Consider the following 10,022-nt stretch of genomic DNA (forward strand, 5'->3'; position numbering starts at 1 on the left):
GGTCAGGTAAAGCTGACGGGGGGTTGGAAGTGCTTTTCAGTTCATTAATCTTCAGGAGGGAGTTGTAGCCTCTGTATCAGAAGCACACTTCTCCAGACACGGGTTGTTTTAGTTTAGACCCATCCCCCTGGCCCTGGCAGACTTCTTTCCAGCCGCTTACAATACCAGGGATATCTGCATATTTACTACTCTGACGTTGCTATATTACTTCCATCCCAAATGGCACCCTAGCACCCTACCCTTTTGACTAGTGCACTATTTTTGACCCTAGTGCACTACTTTTGACCCTAGGGCACTACTTTTGACCCTAGTGTACTACTTTTAACTAGTGGACTACTTTTGACTAGTGCACTGCTTTTGACTAGTGCACTACTTTTGACCCTAGTGCACTACTTTTGACCAGGGCTTATATGGGTCTGGTCAAAAGAAATGCACTAAATAGGGAATAGGGTGTCATTGGGATGCATACTATATCTGAGTCCTCTGGTATTGTTTCATTCAACACCAGTATAAATCTGTTAACTCAATATAAAGACACTACCGGGACATCAAAAGAGTCTCTCCACTAATCTTAACTCCTCTGAAGTTCATGGCTTACCTTCTCATCTCATACATTCCTGTGCTTGTCTCCAGCATCTCTTCTCCCTGACAGTCAGATTATTTGGGAAATGTCCCCTTATGCATTCTCCGCTACATAAAAGATGTCCAAACATTCTTTACAGATTATATACATAATGTGTTCAGATTTAAGCCTAAATATGCTTTGTGCTCTTTCCAAGGTATGGAACTTGGAAGTATAAACCAATAACCCGTTACCATGCAGGAACTCATTTACGACTCAAGACCAACTCCAGCCAATATATACTGCTCAAAAAAATAAAGGGAACACTTAAACAACACATCCTAGATCTGAATGAAAGAAATAATCTTATTAAATACTTTTTTCTTTACATAGTTGAATGTGTTGACAACAAAATCACACAAAAATAATCAATGGAAATCCAATTTATCAACCCATGGAGGTCTGGATTTAGAGTCACACTCAAAATTAAAGTGGAAAACCACACTACAGGCTGATCCAACTTTGATGTAATGTCCTTAAAACAAGTCAAAATGATGCTCAGTTGTGTGTGTGGCCTCCACGTGCCTGTATGACCTCCCTACAACGCCTGGGCATGCTCCTGATGAGGTGGCAGATGATCTCCTGAGGGATCTCCTCCCAGACCTGGACTAAAGCATCCGCCAACTCCTGGACAGTCTGTGGTGCAACGTGGCGTTGGTGGATGGAGCGAAACATGATGTCCCAGATGTGCTCAATTGGATTCAGGTCTGGGGAACGGGCAGGCCAGTCCATAGCATCAATGCCTTCCTCTTGCAGGAACTGCTGACACTCCAGCCACATGAGGTCTAGCATTGTCTTGCATTAGGAGGAACCCAGGGCCAACCGCACCAGCATATGGTCTCACAAGGGGTCTGAGGATCTCATCTCGGTACCTAATGGCAGTCAGGCTACCTCTGGCGAGCACATGGAGGGCTGTGCGGCCCCCCAAAGAAATATCACCCCACACCATAACTGACCCACCGCCAAACCGGTCATGCTGGAGGATGTTGCAGGCAGCAGAACGTTCTCCACGGCGTCTCCAGACTCTGTCACGTCTGTCACGTGCTCAGTGTGAACCTGCTTTCATCTGTGAAGAGCACAGTGCGCCAGTGGCGAATTTGCCAATCTTGGTGTTCTCTGGCAAATGCCAAACGTCCTGCACGGTGTTGGGCTGTAAGCACAACCCCCACCTGTGGACGTCGGGCCCTCATACCACCCTCATGGAGTCTGTTTCTGACCGTTTGAGCAGACACATGCACATTTGTGGCCTGCTGGAGGTCATTTTGCAGGGCTCTGGCAGTGCTCCTCCTTGCACTAAGGCGGAGGTAGCGGTCCTGCTGCTGGGTTGTTGCCCTCCTACGGCCTCCTCCACGTCTCCTGATGTACTGGCCTGTCTCCTGGTAGCGCCTCCATGCTCTGGACACTACGCTGACAGACACAGCAAACCTTCTTGCCTCAGCTCGCATTGATATGCCATCCTGGATGAGCTGCACTACCTGAGCCACTTGTGTGGGTTGTAGACTCCGTCTCATGCTACCACTAGAGTGAAAGCACCGCCAGCATTCAAAAGTGACCAAAACATCAGCCAGGATGCATAGGAACTGAGAAGTGGTCTGTGGTCCCCACCTGCAGAACCACTCCTTTATTGGGGGTGTCTTGCTAATTGCCTTTAATTTCCACCTGTTATCTATTCCATTTGCACAACAGCATGTGAAATTTATTGTCAATCAGTGTTGCTTCCTAAGTGGACAGTTTGATTTCACAGAAGTGTGATTGACTTGGAGTTACATTGTGTTGTTTAAGTGTTCCCTTTATTTTTTTGAGCAGTGTATACACATTAAATAAAGGGGTTCTCAGACAATTCTTATAATTAGCTCTAAAAATCCTCTTGAATTATCTCAATTTCCAAGAGCTGGGCTCTTTGGAAAGCTACATTCCAGTGAAGTAATATGCAGTAAATGTGTTCAGTATTTGGTGGTAATTGTGACTATTATGATGTTATGTAATGACTTTAAATGCCACGACAATCAATTGTTAGTGGTAAATCCATTATAATTAATAATGGTCAGGCTGTCATAACAGTGCTGATAAATACTCTATTATATACATGTTAATCAAATGATATAATCCAAAGGGATTCAATTATCATATCTCCATGTATGATCCTCATATTATTCATGTCTTATTATCATCCCCTTATTTGAAAACATGGAATCTTTATAATGTCATTGTATAAAGCACATGGTGAGTGAATTCATTCTCTCCTACTACAGTAGGCTAGCTATGCACTATGACCTGTTAAGCAAGATGTGCAACATGTGTCGGCGGGTTGCGAGGCAACCATACACATCATTGGACACAACACCACATATGTGCTGCAGTCTAGCAATCATCAAAACAGGAAACAATGCATGTCTGTCTGAGTAATACGTCTTTGAGCTCAGCAGCACACAAAAGGCACCTGGCTGTGAAACAGGAAGTGATTTATTGTGGTTTTACAATGGGTGGGAGGTGTTCAAAGATGTGAGGGAACTTTCCCAGAGGGAGGGTGGTATGAAAGGATGGAGGGAGGAGAGAGTAAAGCAACTGCTGGTGATTGTGAAATGTGATGACGTCATCATGTGTCATCATGGGTTTGATCATTGGATTGCAGAAGGAAAGTGAGATAGGAAATCCCAGTACCTCCCACCTCAAAATGACAGGCAGACACATGTGAGTGGTGGTGGTGGAGAGGTAGCAATTGCCATGGAAACAAGCAGGGACTATAGTTGTCATATGCCCTTTCTCCCTCTCTATAGCTGTGCTTCCTCACTCTCGCTATTTCTCCGTATTTCTTCTCTATTCCTCTTTCTCACACCCATACCCATATGCACAGACACTCCTTATCTCATTCCCCTTCAACTAGTGTATGTTTTGTTATGTTGTCAGGAGTGGAGGAGAAGTAAAATACTTATATTTGTCTGACTCTCATTGGTCTATTTGCTATGTTGTATATCACGTAAAATAATAATAAAATAAATTCATATTTTTTGTATATCATGTCTGTGAAGGCATGTAAACTCTGTAAACGTTCAGCAGAAAAACAAAGAATTTGTAAATGTCTGTTAGTCACATCATTCTCTACAGTCCCCGTCAGTTCCATTCATAGGAGAACTGGAATATTCTAATCACTCTAGTGTTGAGTCTACCAGCTCTGTAAAGTAACAGTCTTTACACAAAGGCGCATGCTGTGACCTTTAACATATCCTGTCATTACAGCATACACAGCTTGTGATGCATATTATTGTTTTGTTTATAAAAAATACAAATAAATGATTAGCATTGGATCCTAAAACAGAAATAACCTTCACACAATGTGTGATATAACAGAACTGACGTCATGACAAGTCTACAGAAAGAGTTCATCTCATTCTACAAAGTGTTTCAATATCTTTGTGGTGGAGCCCATCAGAAGTGACTTTCAAGCTCTAACTGCTTTTTTCAAGATAAGCCATCGGTACAGCTTGCAGGTCTGGTCAGTCTTTTAAAGGAATGCACAATTTCTTTGTTCTCCTGATTCCTGGCCTCTAAGACAAACCAACTGCGTGGTACTTTGTAGATGTTGGTTCTAACCGAATTAGAAAGTGTGCAGATGGTCAGAATGTTATGAAAAAATAAGATCATAGGTCAAAGTCAACAAGATTAGAAGGGCCACAAAATGCCTGCCGGCCGGCCACCCTCTAAGCTGGTCTGGTAGCACCTTTATCGCAGGCTAACAGATGTCAATAACCCCTCACCTCCCCTATCCTCTTCCACTCGACTCCACTGTGTCTTCACAGCTGCAGTACAAGAATGGACGAATTCGCTTTTTGAATAACCAAGATTTTTTTCCTCAGACTGCCTAAATGGAACAAAAACATATTGCTACTTTGTCCAAAAATATTTATCCCACAGGATATATCTTCCCTGTAAACAAATTACGCTCTTTAGAGACTATCATGGCCAGTGCAGGGGATACATTCAGTATTGGAAATGATGGAGGAAGCATGATGCAAAAATAACACTGGTGTCGATAGCACTTTCAGAGTAAATTGTCCTGCTAGACTGGGGCTGGTTTACGGACTCCAATAGTACCTCCATTCAACATTATTGTTATTGTGTCAAGAGATGGTATAATAGATAATATTCAACAAACTATTAACAAACTATCAGTATATTCTGAATTCATTCACTAGATTTTTTGAGTGATGGACAGTTTCACTGCAGTCTGGATAGGTAAAATAAGGGTATTTTGTGATTGACAGACATCCCTTATGGTTACATGTTGCTGTATCAGGATAGTAGCACACAGCCTAAAAGAGCTAGCAGCCAAGAGTTGACTGTACTGACTGGAAACATGACAGGGCTGAGAAGACAGAGTTCTGGCAGCCAACTGTCATGCGGTGGGTGTAGCTGGTGCATGGAAGTCAGGCGCAGGAGAGCAGAGATGAGTGAACAAAGAAGCACTTTACTGAGGCAATTGTAAGAACAGAACGCAACCGTGTCACAAAAACAAATGCCCAAAGAACAAGTGAGGCAGCACAAACCAAGTGAGGCAGCACAAACCAAGTACAAAGTACCGGCTGCCACAAATCACGGGTACAAATAAAACCCGGAAGCGTGCCAACCTAGACAATAAACAATACCCCACACAGACATGGAGGGAACAGAGGGCTAAATACACATAGTAATCATGAGGAGATGTAAGCCAGGTGTGTGGAAAACAAGGCAAAACAAATGGAAAATGAAAGGTGGAGCGGCGATGGCTAGAAGACCGGTGACGTCGACCGGCAAACGCCGCCCGAACAAGGAGAGGGACCAACTTCGGCGGAAGTCGTGACACCAACACAGTGAGAGACAAAAAAAAAATCTCCCTTTAGATCAGAAGGGGTCCTTTGACATTAGAATACCTTGTGTACATCAGTGTTAAAGAAAATCAGTGCCAATTAAATCCATTCTAATTCCAGGTTGTAACTCAACAAAATGTGAAAAAGTGCAAGGGGCTGACTCAAAGACGGTACAGAATGAAGATCCAGGCTGTATCACATCCGGCCATGATTGGGAGTCCCATAGGACGGTGCACAATTGGCCCAGTGTCGTCCGGGTTTGGCCGGGGTAGGCCGTCATTGTAAATAAGAATTTGTTCTTACGTGACTTGGCTAGTTAAATAAAGGTTAAATAAAATAGGCAGAAACTGCTTCTCCCATAGAAATTCCCGTTCACACTTGTAGGCGATGTCATGGCGACGTTGGCTAGCTAAGCTCATGCGCAGAAACACGTCATCGGGTCTAACGGTCGTCTCACGCCAAACTGGGCATGTGCAGGCTGTCAAATCAAAGGCACTCCTTCAATATAAAGTTGTTTGTGACAAAAATGAAAACGTGTCAGTTTGTCACTTTGAATCTACATTATGCTTGAATCTACATTATGCCTTTAGATGTTGAGGAAATTAACAACTGAGGAAACATTTTTCCCTTCTCTCATTGACTTCTCAAACCACAAACGCCGGCCTGGTCTGCTTGGTCTGTTTTGCAACCGTTCCCGGAAATCTTGTGAAGTTGCACCTCTGGGTTTAGAAACTGTTGCTGAAGACTTAAAGGTGCAATATGCAGAAACCGCAATTTCTTGGTTTCTAGAATTCTAGTAGTTTGTCTAATTTAAGAACGGGAAGCATAGAAATAGCGCACATAGAACAGATCTACCGCTTCTTAGACTTGCTTTCAACGAGAATGACAGATATATAACTCACATTTCTATGTGACTTTTGTCAGGTCATCCAAAAAGTTACATATTGCAGCTTTAAAGTCATGTTACAGAGGTTTGTATCATTTCAGCCAGTAGTTTTGAAAGTAGTGCACATGAGCCAAAACTGGTCACCGAATTTTGTGCACAATAATGTCTACTACGTCATCCATTTCGTATGATATGTTAAGGCCTGCAATTCGTATGATACACTACAGTGGCTTGCGAAAGTATTCACCCCCCTTGGCATTTTTCCTATTTTGTTGCCCTACAACCTGGAATTAAAATAGATTTTTTGGGGGGGTTTGTATCATTTGATTTACACAACATGCCTACCACTTTGAAGATGCAAAATATTTTTTATTATGAAACAAACAAGAAATAAGACAAAAAACCTGAAAACTTGAGTGTGCATAACTATTCACCTCCCCAAAGTCAATACTTTGTAGAGCCACCTTTTGTAGCAATTACAGCTGCAAGTCTCTTGGGCTATGTCTCTATAAGCTTGGCACATCTAGCCACTGGGATTTTGCCCATTCTTCAAGGCAAAACTGCTCCAGCTCCTTCAAGTTGGATGGGTTCCGCTGGTGTACAGCAATCTTTAAGTCATACCACAGATTCTCAATTGGATTGAGGTCTGGGCTTTGACTAGGCCATTCCAAGACATGTAAATGTTGCTCCTTAAACCACTTGAGTGTTGCTTTAACAGTATGCTTAGGGTCATTGTCCTGCTGGAAGGTGAACCTGCGTCCCAGTCTTAAATCTCTGGAAGATTGAAACAGGTTTCCCTCAAGGATTTCCCTGTATTTAGCGCCATCCATCATTCCTTCAATTCTGACTAGTTTCCCAGTCCCTGCGAATGAAAACCATCTCCACAGCATGATGCTGCCACCACCATGCTTCACTGTGGGGATGGTGTTCTTGAGGTGATGAGAGATGTTGTGTTTGCGCCAGACATAGCCTTTTCCTTGATGGCCAAAAAGCTACATTTTAGTCTCATCTGACCAGAATTTTTGGGGGGAATCTCCCACGTTTGCTTATTTTTTTCTTCAAGCAATGGCTTTTTTCTGGCCACTCTTCCGTAAAGCCCAGCTCTGTGGCGTGTACGGCTTAAAGTGGTCCTATGGACAGATACTCCAATCTCCGCTGTGGAGCTTTGCAGCGCCTTCAGGGTTATCTTTGGTCTCTTTGTTGCCTCTCTGATTAATGCCCACCTTGCCTGGTCCGTGAGTTTTGGTGGGCGGCCCTCTCTTGGCAGGTTTGTTGTGGTGCCATATTCTTTCCATTTTTTTATAATGGATTTAATCGTGCTCCGTGGGATGTTCACATTTTCTGATATTTTTTTATAACCCAACTCTGATCTGTACTTCTTCACAACTCTGTCCCTGACCTGTTTGGAGAGCTCCTTGGTCTTCATGGTGCTGCTTGCTTGCTGGTGCCCCTTGCTTAGTGGTGTTGCAGACTCTGGGGCCTTTCAGAACAGGTGTATATATACTGACATCATGGGACAGATCATGTGACACTTAGATTGCACATAGATGGACTTTATTTAGCTAATTGTGTGACTTCTGAAGGTAATTGGTTTCATCAGATCTTTCTTAGGGGCTTCACAGCAAAGGGGGCGAATACATACGAACGCACCACTTTTCCGTTTTTTTATTTTTTAGATTTTTTATCAAAAAAAATAATTTCACTTCACCAATTTATCTGAAAAATCATTTCACTTCACCAATTTGGACTATTTTGTGTATGTCCATTACATGAAATAAAAATAAAAATCTATTTAAATTACAGGTTGTAATGCAACAAAATAGGAAAAACGCCATGGGGGATGAATACTTTGCAAGGCACCGTATATATACAAAAGTACCCCTTCAAATCGTTGCTAACAGGTGTATAAAATCGAGCACGCAGCCATGCAATCTTCATAGACAAATATCAGCAGTGGAATGCCCTAACCGAAGAGCTCAAAGACTTTCAATGTGGCACCGTCATAGGATGCCACCTTTCCAACAAGTCAGTTTGTGAAATTTCTGTCCTGCTAAGGCTGCCCTGGTCAACTGTAAGTGCTGTTATTGTGAGGTGAAAACATCTTGGAGCAACAACAGCTCAGCCATGAACTGGTAGGCCACACAAGCTCACAGAACGGGACCGCAGAGTGCTCAACTTTGTAAGGCATAAATATCGTCTGTCCTTGGTTGCAACACTCACTGCCAAGTTCCAAACTACCTCTGGAAGCAACATCAGCACAATAACTGTTCGTCGGGAGCATGACAATACCCCTGTGCACAAAGAAAGGTCCATACAGAAATGGTTTGTCGAGATCAGCGTGGAAGAACATGACTGGCCCTCACAGAGCCCTGACCTCAACCCCATCGAACACCTTTGGCATGAATTGAAACGCCGACTGCGAGCCAGGCCTAATCGCCCAACATCAGTGCCCAACCTCACTAATGCTCTTGTGGCTGAATGGAAGCAAGTCCCGTAGCAATGTTCCAACATCTAGTGGAAAGCCTTCCCAGAAGAGTGGAGACTGTTATAGCAGAAAAGGGGCGACCAACTCCATATTAATACCCATAATTTTGGAATGAGATATTCGACGAGCAGGTGACCACATACTTTTGGTCATGTAGTATATGTTACGAATTCCAATTTGTACACTATGTTACACATTTGTAAATGCTTAAGATCCCGGACTGCATCTTGAAGATACCTACTGTAGGGAGAAGACATGGTACGCAAAGCACAAAGGTCTCTATTTCTCCTTTACTTTACAGTCTTTTAGTGTTAACGTGTCCAAGCTCGCGGATTTTAGATGTCGTAACTTGTAATTACATAAAGCAACTTCAACATCAGCCATTCTGGGCTGAGCTGGAAATATAACCTAACAAATAGAAAAGGGTGAATTGTACTGGATAGAAACTGTCTCTGTTAACCAGTGCTGTAAGTATCAAAGACATTGCATTAGGGCAGGAGGACTCTGTCTCATACATACATGTAACTCTGTTCAAGTTGCATTGAGTACTTAATGCTTTTGCAACAAGCAGCTTAACAAAAGTTTCTGCTCACAACAACTGAGTTTCTTAGAACTATAAAGCCAACCGTTGAGCTGTTGAAGTTCCAATAATCTTGCTTGGTACACTGTTTTACTACATATTATTACATGATATGTGTGCAAGGTTAGAACGTGTCATGGCACCTATAATTTCATGTTCACCTGGATCATAATGAGCCACCTGCCTCACACTGACGTTCAGGGTTAAATTCTCATGCAGTAGTATTTGATCTAGAGGACACACACCTACACTCACCCACCCACGCACACACAGACACACACCATCCCCAACTAGTCCAGTCCAGTCCTCCGGTTCTTAGCTGCTGGGCTGATAGGACAGGAGAGGAGAAGCCAGGAGAAGCCAGCCGGTGTTGGAACACACCCTACTAATAGAGTGATCAATCTGCCCAGACTGCAGCTGGATTGCGGCAGTGCCAACCTTAGGGAGAGACATCAAGCCACTACTGCAATCAGACAGAACCACCATGAAACCTTACACTAACCAGGCAGAAGCTCACAAGGCTATTGGACCACATTCGCGGGGAGAGGAAGACAAACAAGACTTTCTCTCTTTCAGCAGTTTCGACTGCTACCAATCAACAGCAG

The sequence above is a fragment of the Salmo salar genome, chromosome 03 (assembly GCF_965601325.2).
Source record: "Salmo salar chromosome 03, fSalSal1, whole genome shotgun sequence".
Classification (NCBI taxonomy): Eukaryota; Metazoa; Chordata; class Actinopteri; order Salmoniformes; family Salmonidae; genus Salmo; species Salmo salar.